The sequence below is a fragment of the Camellia sinensis genome, chromosome 3 (genome assembly GCF_055761805.1).
Source record: "Camellia sinensis isolate YWXY chromosome 3, ASM5576180v1, whole genome shotgun sequence".
NCBI classification, from domain to species: Eukaryota; Viridiplantae; Streptophyta; class Magnoliopsida; order Ericales; family Theaceae; genus Camellia; species Camellia sinensis.
The window spans coordinates 102,588,843-102,606,936 of NC_138963.1; the positions used below are offsets into that span (position 1 = coordinate 102,588,843).

An 18,094-nucleotide genomic window follows, 5' to 3' on the forward strand; every position below is an offset into this window, starting at 1 on the left:
TCTCGGGTTTCCTAATTTTCTAGAAATATTTAGGTGGCGACTCTGTAATCTGGCAAAGCAATCCATTTGTGGCATTTTGATTCAAAATCAATTTTCCAAAAGATTTGCCGGATTTGGACTCATTTGTGTTTATCTATTTCACATTGCACTTGTGAAATCAGATTCAGAACCACAGTAGTCCGAACTGTAGGGCTATCATATCCTAAAGGAGCACGAAAAGCAAGCTACACATAATGAAGCCTTATGTCATATATATGGGGAGTTTAAGAAATGGTAATGGAGGAGGCAATGCCACTGTTGCAGAGTTAGCAGCACATTTTCAACTATTACCATCCATCATTCCAAGGTTATTACCCTTATGATCTTTTTAAAATAACAAGAACTAAAATTTGACTATTAATCAACTGAATTTGAAGAAAAACACTAATTCTTAGTGAATTTTTTTCCTTTTTTTTAATTTTTTTAATTTTATTTTGTGCAGTCAAGAGAGTGAGAGAGTATCTCTACTCAATTTTTACAGTCGCGTATTTAAGGGGTTCTCTGCCATGCTTACAGAGAATGAAGCTTCCTTACTATCTGGTAAATCCTCTTCTGTGTTCTGTTCACATGAAGATGATTAGCTTAAATTAAATTAAATTAAATTACTTTTTTATTTTTTACTTTTTTATTTTTTATTTTTACATATGAAAATGAATATAATTTCTACTTGTGCAAAAAAAAAAAAAAAAAAAAAAAGGTGTAAATTACACAAGAGTTTGTCTTATTTTCATCAGTAATTTGTTAGTTACGTACATGAAAAAATAATATTGTTATCTCTTTTGTACTAAAATGTGTATTTTACTTTGTTTATTGTTGTGTCTACACTATCTACATTAGTACTAATTATTCAAATGAAACGATGATAGAATTCAGGATAAAATGTTGTGAAAAGAAATGAACTAATAAAGTTAGAGAAGCACCTCATCTTTCTTTGAAGCTTGTTGCCCACTAGATGCATCCGACACCTACAATAGCAATTATAATCATAATAAATAACCAGTGTCTCTACTCACATATAATGCAGAAATCTGTTTGTGTAGAACTGACAAAGCCACAGAATCATCCCCATGAATCAAATACTCCAAAAAACTTTGTCTATAGACGAGAAACAATGCCGAGGCTCTTGTTTCATCCGTCAACTCCTTAAGCCCATGAAGTGTGTCAATGCATGTATCCCAATTTACATTCAGAATTTGAGATTCAAGCAATCCTAATTCCATAGATTTGTATAAAATACCATACTTTGATTCCAAGGGAGCTGTTGACTTTTTAAAACCCAAAGAATAAAGACATTGAATAATAATCCTTACAAATTCATGTTTCTTGATTAGGGCTTTAGGGCCAATTATTGTTGGCCTATTCTCCATTGATGCAGGACCTTTGGTAGCAAATATGGCTAAGAGGAGGACTCTTGCCTAATATTATTCCAAATATTCAAAAAGTCCCTAACTTTACAAGTAAGAAATGAATCAATAGTAACTTTTACACCCAAAAGATTCCCACAAGCATAGAACTATAGAAATTATAACAGATTAGATAACAAAAATTGAAACCAATTACCCAGAAAACAACATGAAAAGGTTTTGGATCAAAAGCCCTACATCTCAAGTACCCAAAATCGGCAAATACCCTTTGCCTCAAACCCCCTCAAAATGATAACTACAAAAACGAGCATAACAAGATAGGAAAAATTAACCCAAATACAACAAAACTCAAAATGATAACTGGAAAAAAGAACCAAGATACCTTTTTAAGGTGAAAATTTTGGCATAAAAAAAAATCTCAAGGACACAATATTGTCTATTCTATTACAAGATTATCAACAAAACTAGAATAAATCAACACAGAAATTCAGAATAAATCAACACAAAAATTTAGCAATTAGGCTTATCGATTATGTAAATCAACATAGAAACAAACATGCTAGATTACAAAGAGAGACAGAGAGTTGGATTCATACATAGAAAGTACGCTTACTGATTATGAATCTTGATTATGAATCGATCAAAATCTTCAAATCTTCATCACGTGGAGTCGAGCGAGAGAGAGTGGAAAGTCGACAATGAGATTCAAGTGAGAGAGAGTGGAGAGTGAAAAGAGAGAGTCGAGCGAGAGAGAGAGAGAGAGAGTTCATACACCACCATTGGAGATAAATTTGGGAAATAAGAGTCAATGGGGAGATAGGTAAAGTTTTAAATGATTTGGGTTTTGCTTTTTTTTTTTTTTGGTAAAAAGTGATTTTTTGTGACGGTCAAACAATTAGTTGTAAAAAAATAGACATGAAAAGTCATATTTCTAGTAGTGCTTAATGGAAGCAAAACTATATTTTTGTATCCACTTCTCACATTATTTCTAAAGGCATACCCCATTTCTAAAAATTTGAGTTATTTTTATAATATTTATCATAATAGAAGTGAAAAATTACTCACGGTTGCCCTATTTTTTTTATTACGTCTCTTATTTCAAGTTTTGTGCAATAAAGACTAGTATTTTCAGCCCACTTTTTAAAAAAATTAAAAATTGAAAAAAAAAAAAAAGCCCTATAGACCTCATTTTTATATCAAAACTTTCCTTAAAGTGATAGCTTTCAAGTAAAAATGGTTTTATTGCAAATGAGTAAGTGGTTTAAGAGAAAATTCAGTTTTCGTAACAGGCGACGAATCTAAATAGTGCTGGAGTATTTGTTTAATAACTAAAAATCTAGGAAATCTATCCCATTTCCGAAAGATGATCTAGAAACTAGATAAAATTCTCTACAAATCATAGAAAGGTCGAGTTCGAGAAAATTTTGAAAATGAATCTTAGATTGTGATCTTTAGAGTGTATCTAATTTGAAAAATTATTTTTATTGGTGATTTCATGCTTTCAATTTCATGAATGCGCCTATTATCATATATTTTGGTCTCAGTATAATATTTACATTATTTTTTTTATATTCCTTTGCCATGATACTTTGATGATGCTCATACTTGTATGGAAATTATTGTCTCAATAGCTTGTTTTAACCTTAACTTAAAACATGGGGAAACTAAATGGGGGGGAGGGTGTTGAGTTTTTGATCACTTGAATAATGATAAGATGATAATGGATTGATAGGATGTATTCCCTAACCGAAGGTTAAGTTTTGCGCAAGTGATTGTTTCGGAACCCTTGAATAGATCGGTTATATTTAGACCCTATGTACTTATGACGAATAAAGTTGGAGGTTATATATTCTTACCATCTCTTTTGAGGTACACGATTGGCGTTATGCAATATGTAACTGTTGTAGGCATGTGGGATAAGATTTGCAAAGCAACAAAAGAGGGGAGATATCAAATAATCTAAGTCCAATTCTTGTGGTTGGGAGGATGAAATCTTTTTGGGGGATTTCTAGATTACTAACACCTAACTTGTAATCCTTCGCTTGTTTACTTGATTATTATACTTTTTGCTTATTGTAAATGTGGTTGTGTATTGGATTGGGAAAAAGGAATAGGGTGTGTATACGTTTACTGGGCATTCCAAGCTCATGACGTTTCATGCCAAGTATTGACAAAATTTACGTGGACGACGACGAAGCAGGAATATTTGAAGATATATGGTTATCCTAGAAGAATTAGGTAGGGGTGTGCACGGGTCGGTCGACCCGAGTTTAGAGGCAGAACCATCACTCGAACAGACACTATCGGTTAGAAGCTATAATCAAACGTTATCAACTGTATCTTCCTCAAAATTGACCGCTCTTTGATTTGGCTGGGTTGATCGGCTTCGGGTGGTTTCGAGAAAAAAGCACAAAAACAAAAGCTTCATAGTTCACACATGCAAAACCTTAAACTAACTGAAAAATTTTGAACACAACACATTGAACTTACAAACGCAGATCTGAGAGAGAAAGAGATCAAGGATAAAAGAACCTATACATCTAGATTACCACTCGAAGTCTCTTACTGCCTCCACCAATCAACACCATCGCAACCATTGATCTCCCAACGCAATCAATCAATTAACCTCATCTTCACCATCGATCAACCAACGATCGTCAGATGTGGTTAATTTGTGAAGAAACTTGCCATTGTTGATTATGAGTTTCAAAAAGATTTCATGTTTTAGGGTTTCAGAAAGTGAAAATGAGAAAGATGAAGGGTTTTGAGGAGAAGGGGTGATAGAGATGAGAGGCTTGGAAAATAAATTAGGGTTTCTAGGGAGAAGCATAAGAGAGATGAAAAGGTTCTCCTAGGGAACACATGAGTCAAAAAGATAAAAAGAGAGTTGAAAGGGTCATTTATTTTAATATTATGTGAGAGAAACAAACAGATATGTATTTAAAGCTACTATTATTTTAATATTATATGAAAGAAACAAACAAATTTATGTAAAGCTAGAGTATTCTTATATATATAGACTAATCAATGAACAATTCTAGAGATAAAATGCTTATATATTAAAATATTTTGGTCAGTTCAGTTTCGACGGGTGCAGATTTATCAATCCATTGCCGATCGTGAAATCGCTAAATCTAGCTGCTTAAATTCATTACCGACTGTGAATGTCTTCGAAACCATCCGCAGCTTGTCAGATCGGATCGGCCCAGACAATTTCATCAGGTGAGCGGGTTCCATGCACAGCTTTAGAATTAGGAATTAGTAATCATGTTTTGAGATTGCAAGTGTTAAAACTCTTGTTGTAATTAAAATATGATCTTGTAACTATTATTTTACTTATATATATCTTTTGTGAACTCATCCTTATCCTTTCGTCAACTTATGTAGACTTTGTATTAATATCTTGTTAAGATTTCTCAAAAAGGTACCTTTGCTATCTAAGAGGATTGGACTTTGAAGGGAGGCTATATTTACTTCTCCGATCTTTACTTGGATCTTACTTGGCTATTGACTAAAGAACTCATTAGTGACGATTCTTAGACTTGTAACCTTAGAAGAATAATGTATTTATTTGTTAATATATTCCTTGATGTTCATGGTTTGGTTTTAGAACTTAGGTTCAACCCTTACCCACGCGTTTCGGCCTGCGGTTAGAGACTACCTTGCCCCAACTATATTATATTATTATAACACTATCAGTTCTATTAACAAAAAGTCACCAAAAAATCAAAATTTCCTTGACCTACCTTAGGACGTCTTTTCAGATTCCAAGCACAACAACATTGACTCGTGAGAATATGTTTCAGATTCTAAATCGTATTACTCCAAATGATTTGACGATCACCTACGAGGGGGAATAGTTTTAACTTTGGACAAAGTATCGTGTTGCGCATTAGATACAACATAAAAGTAGAGGTACTATTACTTTCACAAGTATGCTATCAATCAGCATATCCTTGCCTCATATGTAAAATCTCTACTTGATGGCATTCACCTTCAAGATTAAGTCATTACCATTTAGTCTTATTGTAACAACTTTGTGCCTTGATGTGGATTCTTATAAACAGTTCCATTATTCTTTCCTTGGTGACGAATCTTGGATATTTAGTTTGAAACGTGGATTGTGTAGACCCGACTTTCTTCGCGCACCCTCCTTTTGGAGAGGCACGAATTGGTCTCTTACAGTTCAGACTTCTGTCATGGTTCTGAATCTAATCTCACAAAGTGTAATGTGAGACTGATAAACAGCAAAGAGTCCAATCCGGAAAATCATTTTGGAAAATTGATTTTAGATCAAATAATGCCAAAACTAGACTGCTTTGCCAGTTACAAAGTCGCCACCTAAATATTTTATTTTTGGAAAATTTAGGAAACCCTGACTCGTGCTGAAGGCCATGTGTCCGTCATCACCAAAGTTGCCTCGGCTCGGGAACTTGGGTACGAGAGGGAAAGGTCCTGAAATGAGCACCCCCGCTCGCCCGATCAAAGGATCGGCCTCTACTAAGCATGATATGTTGTTTTATAAACCTCATGTGTTCTTATTCCGATTATTAATCTAACTTTACTATGTGGCGCACACATACAAGTATAGACTAAATCGCAAGAATTAGAACAAATTTGACTCATGTTTATCTTTGAAAATGGTTTGAAAGTGCCACTCTCAAGTGGGCTAAAACGCGAATTTGCCACCCTCAGGTGGGCTTAAAAACATGATTTGCCACTTCGCAAAGTGGGCTTAAAACTCACAATCATCGAATTGTCCCAATTCAGGCAATAAAGCCTTCACCCACAAACATTCAAGCATTTAAGCACATAGCCTCATGGCAAGCATGCGAAACATGGCAACACTCACACTCATGCAAGTATGCTAAAGCATAACACTTACAATGTACTCCGAGCCAAAACAAAAGCTAGTTAGAAAAATGCATGATCCTAACTATGCTAAAATGCCTAATGCAACACATGTAATAATGTAACTAAATAGGCTCGGCTATCTAAGATGGCATATGAATACGACGATTTGATACACGTATTCAAATAAGTATTGAAATACGATGCAGCTTGAATGATGCGCCGAGCTCAGTGCATGCAATACAAATGAATGATGCAAACATGCAAAGCATAAGGTATGCTCATCAAAACGTGCCCTAAACCAACCATCGAAAGCGGTTAAGTAAAAAGGAGAAAGAAGTGGGGTTGGAAGACATGCACATACACACGCACGCTTATTACAACATTATGCCCTCACAGAGGAGGGTCCGAATAAATAGGCTAACTAGCTACGCTAATTAAGCTAATTATCACAATAATTGAAGTAAATTTACTAACTATTCTAAGCTAGCTAAAATATTACAAAACGAATTAAGCTAATTAATTACAACACACAAGTTGAATTAGCTACTCTAACTATTAAAGGAATAAAGTGGCCTCACGGGTGAGGGAGACATGTATGCTCGGTTGGCTTCCTTCCGAAAATCCATTGCCTTGCCATTGGTCGCCTCTGTTTGCACTTGCCTTGATCACTGAAAACCGTACCAATTTGCAGACTGCTTCTGCTCCAAAACAGGAACATTTTTGCACCAAAATGGACTAGTGGCTGGTCGGCCACAAAAAGTGGCTGCCGGCCACCCTAACTGGCCGGTCGGCTAGTGTGAGTGGCCGGTCGGCCACCTGCTTTTCCAAACTTCTGTTTTTACTGCAACATAGAGCAACAGAGACAAAGCAATGTATTTGCAAGGGAATGTGTGTACTGCCACCCTCCTTATCATTTCTCAAGCTCAAAGGAGTATGGCACTTGGCTCTCAAGCCACCAATCAAGCATTTTCATGCATGATGGCCAAAGAACCAAGCTTGTACATGCTTAATGAATGCACAAATAGACTCAAAAGGCACCACCCTATCATGCATCATCAAGGGTAACAATGACCAAGAAACGTGACACGTTTGATCACTTTGAGTAAGAAAGGTCTCTCATTTCTTGTGTTTGGATTAACGTCCGATCCAAACACATGCAATGCAACACAAATGCTTATCTTGTACAAGTTTTACTTTACTCATTTTATTTTCACATTTTACATTACCGATTAATTCTTTAATCGATTAAGTCCAATGTGAAAGTCCTCTAGGTGGAGAGGGGTCAACCAAAGGATGGTTTAAGACATGAGAGAGCTTATGCCTTTGACTAGTAGAAACCCTCAAAAGAGAGTTAAAGCCATTGAGCATAAGCTCTATCTCATACTTAAACACAACCTTAGGATTAAACAAACCTCAAAGCAAATAGAAAAGTGAAGAAATGAGGGAGGTTGCAGAATTTCAGTGCTGAAATGGCATGAAAAATAGTGCTACAACATGCAAGCAACACATGCAAGACATGCTCAAAGGCTAAAAGCGATGAACTAGTGAAGAGCACTACACTAGAGGCATGCAATATCAAGCACTAATGACCAAACCAGCTCTAGACGGAGCTTAAACGTGCCAAAACAGTGGCTAAATCATGTTGGAATTGAAGCATAGAGAGCAAGAAAAATATGCTCACATGTTGGCTCACAAACAAGGCTCAAAGCACAACTCTCAAAAGCAATGAAAGAGTGAAATATGTGAGAGTGTGACACAGATATATGCACTGAAATCACATGTTAAATGATGCTATGGCATGCAACCATCTCATGAAAGACATGTTAGTGGCCTTAAAACACTAAGCTAGTGAAGGCACTTGCACTATAGCTATGCAAAACAAGGCTTATATGACCAAGACCACTCAAAACAAAGTTAAAGCATGGTAAATCAGATGCAAAAATGTGCTGGAGTCAAGCTAACACAAGCTAGAATGATAAGTTAACTCATTAGGCATGCTAGGCTAGTAAGCACAATTACACTATAAGTGCAATAAGCAAGCAACAAGTGACCCAACCAGCCAAAAATAGAGTTGAAACATGTTAAAATAGAGCTTAAAATATGCTTGAATTAAGCTACAAAAAGGTATAAATACATGCTCACATATTAGGCCATCTACACTTGCAAACAAGACACAAGGAGGGGAGGCCACCCCCTCCTATTTTGGACCTCAAAACATGGTTTTTACCACTGAAAATTCTCTGATTTTCAGTGGTTAGAAAGGCCAAAAAGTTTGATTTAAAACAACTTTGAAAGATGGCAAAACAACTTTGCAAGCAAGCTACAAGAAGGGTTGACCACCCCTAACTCCAAAAAGGGCTTAAACCACCATTTTTAAACCTTAAAAATGGAGGTTTTTGTAGTTGAAAACCAAGCCAAAAATAGTTTGAAAAGATGGCAAAACAAGTGTGTAAAATAAGCTTAAAAGAGGTAAGACTTATACCTTTGAAGCACAACACTTAAACAGCCACTTTCTTGGCTCAAATGACCCTTCAACAACACAAAAATTAGTCCCAAGATGCCTCAGCCCAAAGATATGCAACTTTCGTTAAGAATGTCTACGCAAAGGAGAGGTGTATCTCTACTTCCATGCACACTCTCTTCTTGTATGCATAAAAGGGCAAAAGAGAGAGAACTCTAGAGAGAGAGGAATGTAGAGACAAAATTTTTAGAGAGAGAGACTCCCAAAATTTTTTAACCTTCCAAAATGAAAGATATGGCCTCCATATATAGCAAAAATACAAGCCTTCATCGAAATATCTAAATTGGGACAACTGGAGGTCGTGTAGAACAGATGGAGGGAAAAGATCTACAAAATATCTGTTTTGGGGACATTGGTGGCCGGGCGGCCACTTTTCTGGCCAGCCGACCACCCCTGGTGGCCGACAGCCCACATTTGTGGCCGACAACAAAAATCTGCTCTCCAGGTCCAACTACAAATGGGCATAACTCCTTCATCTGGACTCCTTTTCAAGTCATTCTTGTGTCTAAATTGAAGCCCAGGAAGTAAGATTTCCAATGGTGGCATCCTCACAAAAAAATTCCAAGTGTTCTAAGAGATATCCCTCTTTTAGTGAATACTGCTCAGTTTTGGTTCAACCGGATTGATGCCTAACTTTAACTAGCCATATCTCCCCCATCTGGCCTCAGCTTTAGGAGATTATTGAGTGTAAAATGAAGCCCCGGAAGTCCAATTTCCAATGGTGGTGGCCTCATAGTATAAAGCCAAGTGTACAAAAGGATAGGTCTGATTTAGCGAGGGCTGCTCCACTTTCTCTTATTGGTTCATGCCCAACTTCTTCCCCAACTGGGTTTCTTCCCTCTCCTCCAATTTTCTTCAACTCCAAACCTTTAAACAAGGTGTTTTAAAGATTTTTTTCCAAAAATTTCACCTCTCCTTCATTTATTCCACTTTTTCCTTGCTTGATTTACCGAAAAGCGCAACATTTAACAAAATGCGAGCCACGGAGCATCGTAGAATTATTTTCAAAAATATTTTGAAAGAGAGTGTTTTAAGGTCTAAATTCTTTGGTCAAAATAGTTTTAGTCCAAAAATGGGGTGTAAGGTTGGGATTTGACGCTCTCCTTGCCGAAGTAATCAAACCTTTGCACAAGATAGTCTGCACCATCAAGTAAGCAATCAGTAGCGCCCAAGTCTTAAGGACGGTCAAAAATGGGATGTCTACAGATGGCCACGCACTTTCAAGCTAAATCTCTAGTTTAGTCACTACATTTATAACCTTGATCACATTGAAGTCTGAAATCGTAATGTCATACCGTTCATCTGTATTTCAGTTGATCCTGATGTTAGTACTATAATTATTTCATGTTCTTTCATCTCTACTTCGTATTCCTTTTGTTAATTCAATCTTGAAACTCTTATAGTTATTATTTTGCCTATATATATGAAGTTAGATTGTGTGTTTTCCTAAATCGGTTATTTACTAGTTGATCTTATTGCTTAAAGCACCCTTAGGAAAATTAAAATTTAACATAGTTTATTAACCCTGAGAAACTGCCTCTGTAGTTAGAACCCGACTTATGTTTCACACTGTACCAAGAATAGAAAAATGGTGGACCACCCTCGAGCCAATGACTACACCAAAACAAGCAATAACACACAAGCCTGCTAGCAACAACGTAATAGAAATGCGGTACTAGGACATTCAAACCCGAAGAATGGACTAGTACCCACAGCCAAAATCCTGAACCCTATCAGGAATCAAATTTTGGAGGAGTTAGGACATTTAAGAGGAAATCGATAGAACTTGTATCTTCTTGGAGTTTAAAAAATAGAGACCTCCCAAATTTACAGGAGTGCCAGACCCGAAGGTAGCAGAGAATTGGATCTGGCAGATCGAAAGGATGCTCGATACGATGAGAATAGTCGAGCACATTGATAAGATTGTTTTAGAAGTTTACCAACTAGAAGGGCAAGTGGATCATTAGTGGACTCTAATCAGGGCATCTAGGGACATCACAATGGTGACGTGGGTGCATTTTAAAAATCTATTTTCAAGGAAGTACTTTCCAAACACGGTCAGGTAAGAGAAAGATCTAAGAATTCTAGAAACTAGAACAAGGCATGATGACAATGACCAAATACGTGGCAAAGATCGAAGAGTTAGCCTAGTATGCAATTCTAGAGGCGTAAGCAAGAATGGAGGAATATGATTAATAACTTACCTAGGGAAAATGTAACTAGGATAGTAGTTCAAATGGCCTTTTATAATCTAAGCATGGATAGTGTAAATTCACTTTTATCTCGACATGTTAACACTTAACTAAGTATTTTATTCATCGTATATCTTCATATCTGTAGTATGTTAAGTCATTAGAACTTGTATGCGAACCCTTAGGAAATGTTTGTGCATTTAATTTTTGATTCTCGAGAAATGAAGATACCCGACTCCGACCTTACGTTAGAAATAGATTAATTATTGGGTCATCAAGCTGTGATCTGTGACTACCAGAAGAAGGAGACGACTTACCCATCCAATTGAATGTTTTTATTGTTTAAGAGGGATAGACTAGTTTCCATGATTCAACAAATCGACAAACACAATGACATTAGCAATCTACCAAAGGGTCAATGAGATTAATCCTTAACAAGTATGTGGACCATCACATTAGAAAATTAGCAACTTGGGCCTTCACGCTAGAGCAGCGACATCATACGACGAGTAGTTTAGAATTTTTGAGAACCACAAAAGGTTGATGCACCCTTATGTCATTAATTCGGGAGAAATTTGATTTAAAATGCTACTATTAGAACAACACTAGTGGTGGCTCTGCACAAAAGGGAGAAGAACTTAAGAGAAGAAGAAGATTCAAATGATTAGTGTATATTGGCAGGGCTTACTTGTAAGCGCGAGGATGTAATGTAAACAAATTACCCCCAACATTTCGAGATATGAGGAATGGCTAAAATTTCTCGGATGAAATTTGTTTAAGGGGGATAGGTTGTGAGACCCCTAACTTTTTTAAATTCCTTTAAGGCCCTTACTTTTGGGTTATTTCAATAAAAACCCTTGATTCCTCATTTACTTGCAATTTAATCCTAGAATAAATAAAAAATGCGTCCCGAACAGGAACCATGCGACCCCTAATCGATCCTAATAACTTAGGAATCACTTTTAATACCCTAATACTAATTAATCCTACACAAGTTTGATTCCTAGTAGATTTCAAACTCTATTATCTCACACTAAATACATGTACAAACCAAATAAATAACTAAATGGACCTACTTGGATGGACCAATCCTAACAATCTTCATTCATTCGTCTTCTCATCCTCCTCTCATTTTTCATTTTGGGGTTAGGTCGTGTCATGCTTACAAGAATTTGAGAAGATGTTGTAAAGAAAAGGGGGAGGGGGAGGGGGAGGGGGAGGGGGGGGGGGAAGTGCAAAACCACATTGTTTTGCTTAGCACTACAAGATCCCCTATAGAAAAACCCTACAGACAATCCGGACTCATACTGAATATGACATAACATAAATGGAATTATATTCTTTTCTTTATTTTTACTAGATGAGAGATATTTCTATTTGTTTTCACTAAAAATATTTTCCTTTTATGTTCAATTCTAATTTTTAAAATGACAAGATTGCTAGTTTTAGTACTAGTGATTCAGTGACAGTAGCAATGGTGGTGGCAATAAATTCCAGTTTGTTCAATTTGGAAGACACTTTCCACCTAAATCAGCTTAATCACCCCCCCCAACAAAAACAAAAAAAAAATTCACAAAAAAAATTCACAATTTTTTTTTTTCGCATTCTATCATATGAAATGCTAAAAAATACAATAAAGTTTTTCAAAAAATGTTTTAAAATAAGACAAACAGATAATTAAATTTATTTATTTTTCATGGCTCATGGAGACAATGTTTGGATACCCAAGAGTAAAGATGAACAAAAATATTAAGTCAAAAAGTTAATTGATGTTATATATACAAAAATATCATGTTAGAAAGATGAAAAAAAATATTAATATGAACAATGTTTGGATACCCAAGAGAATTAATTGATGTCATATATACAATTTTGTATACTTACTTTATCCGAGATTTGCCAGATCCATGTAGAGGGAGCACTTTACATGGATCCTCAGATTAGTTGAGGTGCGCATAAACTAACTAGACACCTAGTCATCAAAGAAAAAAAGAAAAAAGAAGTCCTTTCCCATTGATGTTTTACAGTTGGTGTCTTGTAAAATAACTGATGATTTTTCTGATAACAGGTCTCATTATTGCTGGTCTTAAGTTTTGAGATGCCCTCAACAAAACTTTAACATGCGACTCTTTATATATAGATATATATTAAGGTCTTAAATTTCAACAAAAAATTGGGGTCTCAAGAGGCAGTCTTGCTCGTATATATCCAAGACTAACTATTTTGGGTTTCAAGTCTCTTGACTTTTATCTGTTTTTCTTTCAAGTTATAAATATATGTTGTGTTGTATTTCCTTAAAAAAGTGATGTTTTGTAAGCTGTCATTTCCCAACCAAACACAGTGTAAGAGTATCTTCAATTCATAATAGCTAAAATGGCAGGCGATTATAGGATTTTTCAGCAAAAGCCCCTTTCTTAGGCCCTTTTTTAGTAAAAATGATAGCCCAAATTTTTTTAAATCATAAACCTCCTTAAAAAGAAATGTGCCATTTATGAAAGACAAATAAATTTGTTTCCATTTTTGTGGACTCTTACCCTTAATAACTAATTTTATATTTCAAATTTTAAAATGATATAACTTTATATGTGTATATATATATATATATATATATATGTTGTTTGTTAATAACATCAGTATTTTTAGAATCTCCTCGTCTAGATCTATCAAAAAAGATCAATGTTGGCCATAAATTTTCAAAATATATATATATATAATTTTCACTGTCGAGATTAACATCATTAGTAAAATTTTATTCTGTCTTACAATAAAATTTTACTCTGTTTCACAATAAATTTTACTGTAAAATTTTATCAATTTAAAAAGACACATGTCCTTCATGAATGACAAACAAATTTGTTTCTATTTTACTGTCAACTTTTAATATATACTCTATCAAGTTTGTTTGGTGACAATCTGTCAACTTTCAAAAAGGAAGATTTTTACAGAACTAAACCTCCAACCTTTATATTCAAATAGATCTGTGTCGGAGACAAATCGTCAATGATTACGTAAAAGATGATATTTGTGATGTGAAAACCAATGTGCAAGAGAAATTGTGACGAATCCATACCAAAACTATAGGCACCCTATTTTGATTGACCATTAAGACTTAGGTGCTTAAAATGCTTCCCAATGATGAAAGGTATCATATTTTCAACCTTAGAGATGCTTGAAATTGCTAGAGTTGCTGTATTGCCATTTTCGTGTCAAAAACTTTTTTTTTGGTCAAAATTACTGTTTGTTGGTTTACGTTGAAAACCTGTTTTCACCAAGAAAGAGTTGGAATTTGGAGATTTCTATTTCACACAAAGTTATATCGTATTGAATTATCTTTCCAATGCCACTTTATTCGCCTCAATCCGATGTTGGATAAGAAAGATATGCCCAAATAAGAAAATTTGTGAAGGATATGTGCCTGCACATACCTTGTGTGTGCACACATCCTTACGAAGTCAGTAGCAGATGAATTTTCTTCTTGTGCATGTGCACATCCTAGTGTGTCAGCACATGACTTATGCGTGCGCACATCCCTCCGATACACCCAGATTTTTGGGAGGCGCTGCCAGTTACTGATGGGGAACCCTAGGGAAATCTTTCTTGAACCCCAAACCCTTATTTTCCTATAAATACACCCCATCGTCATCCCTTTTAAAGGGATGAACACTTTGAACCATTTGGAGAGCTTTTTAGTGAGTTTAAGAGTGAAACCTTACCACCTTAGCCTCAAATTCGAGATTCTTAACCCTGATACAGTAGCTTTACCATCCTAAAGTAATCTAGGGTTGAAGAAGGAACGCTCATAGGCTTAGTAAAGCTTGAGGGAAGCATTCAAGCATGTTTTGATCGCTTTTTAATTGCTCTTTGGTTTGGTATTCAAACCAGCAAGTAAGTACCTTATTTATTTCAATTCCAGAACCCTTTTAATCATGTTTTCATTATTGGATCATGGTTAGGATGTTAGTTTAACATGAAGCATCATATAGGTTAGTTTATATGCATGTTTTTAACTTTATTTTGACGTTTTGTTTAGTTTGTCAAAATAACATGTTTAGGCTAGATTAATCATGTAATATTCATGCACATAACTCAGTTTGATCATCATCTAGTTTCACCATATTTTCTTTCTTTTACTTGCTAGTTGTATTTTGTACATATTCATCATTTAGTAGCCTTAAATCGGACCTATGCTATTTTGTATGCTTAGTTGCATGTTTAAGTCATGTTTATTTTATGTATGCATGTAAGACACTAAAAGTGGGCATTCGGGTAAGTCCTCCTAATCTCTCTATCGTATACATGTTCCTGTTGCATTGTCCTTAAATAATCCAACTTAAATGCTTTCTATACAAAATTGCTTGTTTTGATTGATTTTTATGAGTAATGTTTATTTTAGTTTATGTTTAAAACCATGGGTTGTCAAAAATTTACTTTTAATGAAAAATTACTTTTTATGAAATATATGGCTTTATTCATTCAATCTAAAATAAATTATGCTAATTTTTATTCAAATCATCTAGTTTTCAATTAGTTAAGGGTTTTAGGTCAAGTAATGAAGTTTGTGAATAATTAACCACTACAAACCACTAAAATCATAAAATAGAAAGTGAGTAAAGGCCAATCTTCGGATTGGGCAAAAGGTGATCCTTCCATGAAAATGGCCTTCCCCTTTTGTACCTAAGCTCCCGAACCAAAAAATATTCTGGTTATGACGGGCTGGACCTTAACTTAGTTTTCATTGTTAACAGTTTCTTAATTCCCCTTTAAAAATTAAGTGGCGACTCTTTGTTGGTCAAAGCAAGTCGATATGGGAAATAATGCCTTAGACTCAAAAAAAGACACAGTCCCCACAGTTGGCGACTCTGCTAGGGATTTAAGTTAGCTTGACTTCAAAATTTCTATTTTATGAAATTAGTGGTTAATTGTTAATTGCATTGCATCATTTTAGACTAAGGAAGCCTGCTTTTTTGCATAATATCTTGAACACTATTCGTAGGTTATGTTATGTCAATAATGCAAGCAGCAGATTATGCTATTAGTACTGTTTGATCATTCCTGTATGGAATGAGAGGTATATTGATAGCAATAACCGATGTACACTTTTGTGACCAAACCTACCCTTTTCATATAAAGAGCTTTAGCACATTCCAAACTAGGGCATAATACCTTCTTTTCTAGGATTATATTGTTGCCTTTTGTGTGATTTAGTGAATCTTAGATCCTATTTCCAAATTAGGACAAGGCAACCCTACCCCAAATAGGCATGATTGCAAATTATGTGCTTATGTGGTATCTTATGTTGAATGGAAATGATATGATTTGATTCTAAAAATTAGTGGTCAGAAAGGTAGCGATTTGATTTTGAAATCAGAGGTTATTTGGGGGAATGATTGTGATTCTGGAAATTTGCGACCGTTTGAGCAGTGATTTGATTCTAGGATTCAATTAGGCAGTAACTGTAATTCCATAAATCAGTGATAAAATTAGGAAATGGTTTCTCAATTTAAAGGATTTGAGTTTTGAATTCTTACTTCAGTGATAGATTGAAAAAAACAAATGATTGCCTTTGCAAACTTTAAGCAAAATCCCAAGAAAAAAAATGATCAAAGAATAACTTTTAAAAAAACAAAAAAATCACCTTAAGTAGAGCCTTGGAGATTATGGAAGGTGTTTGATTGAATAAGAATCTTTAAGTTATTAACTTTGGGGGAATTTTAATTTTATGGAAAAATGGTAGATAAGGAAGTGATGACGAAGTCTTCCATTTTGAATAAAACTTCAATTCCCCTAAAAGGTATTTGACTAGAAGATAATTATTTGATTGAATACTTTGAATAAAATCCAAAACTCCTTGAGGGAAGAATTTTGAAAAATAAATTCAAGTAGAATTTTGAAAATCATGGAAAGGTTTTGATTGAACGAAAATATTTATGTTATTCACTTTGAAGGGAATTTTGATTTTATGGAAAAGTGTTAGATAAGGAAGTGATGACCATGTCTTTCATTTTCAGTAAAATTTTGAATTTCCTTAGAAGGCATTTCACTAGAAGATGCTTGTTTGATTAGACACTTGGAATGAAATCCGAAGTTCCTTGGAAAATTTTTGAAATAAAATTTGGGTAAAGTTTAAAAATCATGGAAAGTGTTTTTAATTGAATAAAAATCTTTGGGCTGCTGACTTTGAAAGAACCTTAATTTTATTGGAAAAATGGTGGGTAAGGAAGTGGTGTCCAAGTTTGCCATTTTGAATGAAATTTTGATTCCTCTATGAGATATATAGCTAAGAGATGATTATTTGATTGATTCCTTGGAATAAAATCTGAACTCCTCAAAAATTGAAAATTTTTTATTTTGAAAAATAATTTTACGAAAAAAAAATGGAAGTAATGATCATGCACTTTTTGGGATATTCTCCTTTGACAAGTAATAAATAATAGAAATGCAATTGTTTGGTTGATCATTTTGGTAAGAATTCTGAATATTCCTCAAAACTCTTTGATTGGGAAACTATTACCTAACTGGATGATCCTGCATATTGCTTTGTTCCATATGACAACTACTTGATGGAAGCCTTTCGTTTGCTAGGAATTCAGTAGCAAGTGCATCGAGGAAGAAAAAAAAAATCGAGTGGGCCCAACTCCAAGATCTAGCACAAAGTCTATTAGTCATAGTTCATAGTCGAATTGGTTCAATTTAGAAAATTCGGTCCATCTCAAGTTCCAAGTCAAGATCTGTCAAGTCCAACGGCCCAAAATCTAGAAATGATAGAATTGATTATCGCGCTTCAAAGGATTGTTAAGAACCTTATTATAGACGCGCCCCGAGGGCTTTATGCCATGCTTCAGTTCAGACTCAAATGTCACGGTTCTTAATCTGATCTCACAATGTGCAATGTGAGATTGATAAATCACCAAAGAGTCCAAATCTGGCAAATCGTTTTGGAAAACTGATTTTTGTAAAGAAGTGCCAAACATGGACTGCTTTGCCAGATACAGAGTCGCCACCTAAATATTTTATTTTGGAGAAATTTAGGAAACCCTGACTCATGCCTAAGGCCACGTGTCCATCATCACCAAAGTTGCCTCGGCTCGGGAACTTGGGTACGATTGGGGAAGGTCATTTAATGA

General features: G+C 35.0%; 1 pseudogene; it reads right to left on the reverse strand.

Annotated features, from left to right (window-relative positions):
- Nucleotides 1-947: 947 nt before the first annotated feature.
- On the reverse strand, nt 948-1,406 carry LOC145821730 (WD repeat-containing protein WDS homolog pseudogene; annotated as a pseudogene).
- Between the last annotated feature and the right edge of the window lie 16,688 nt (nt 1,407-18,094).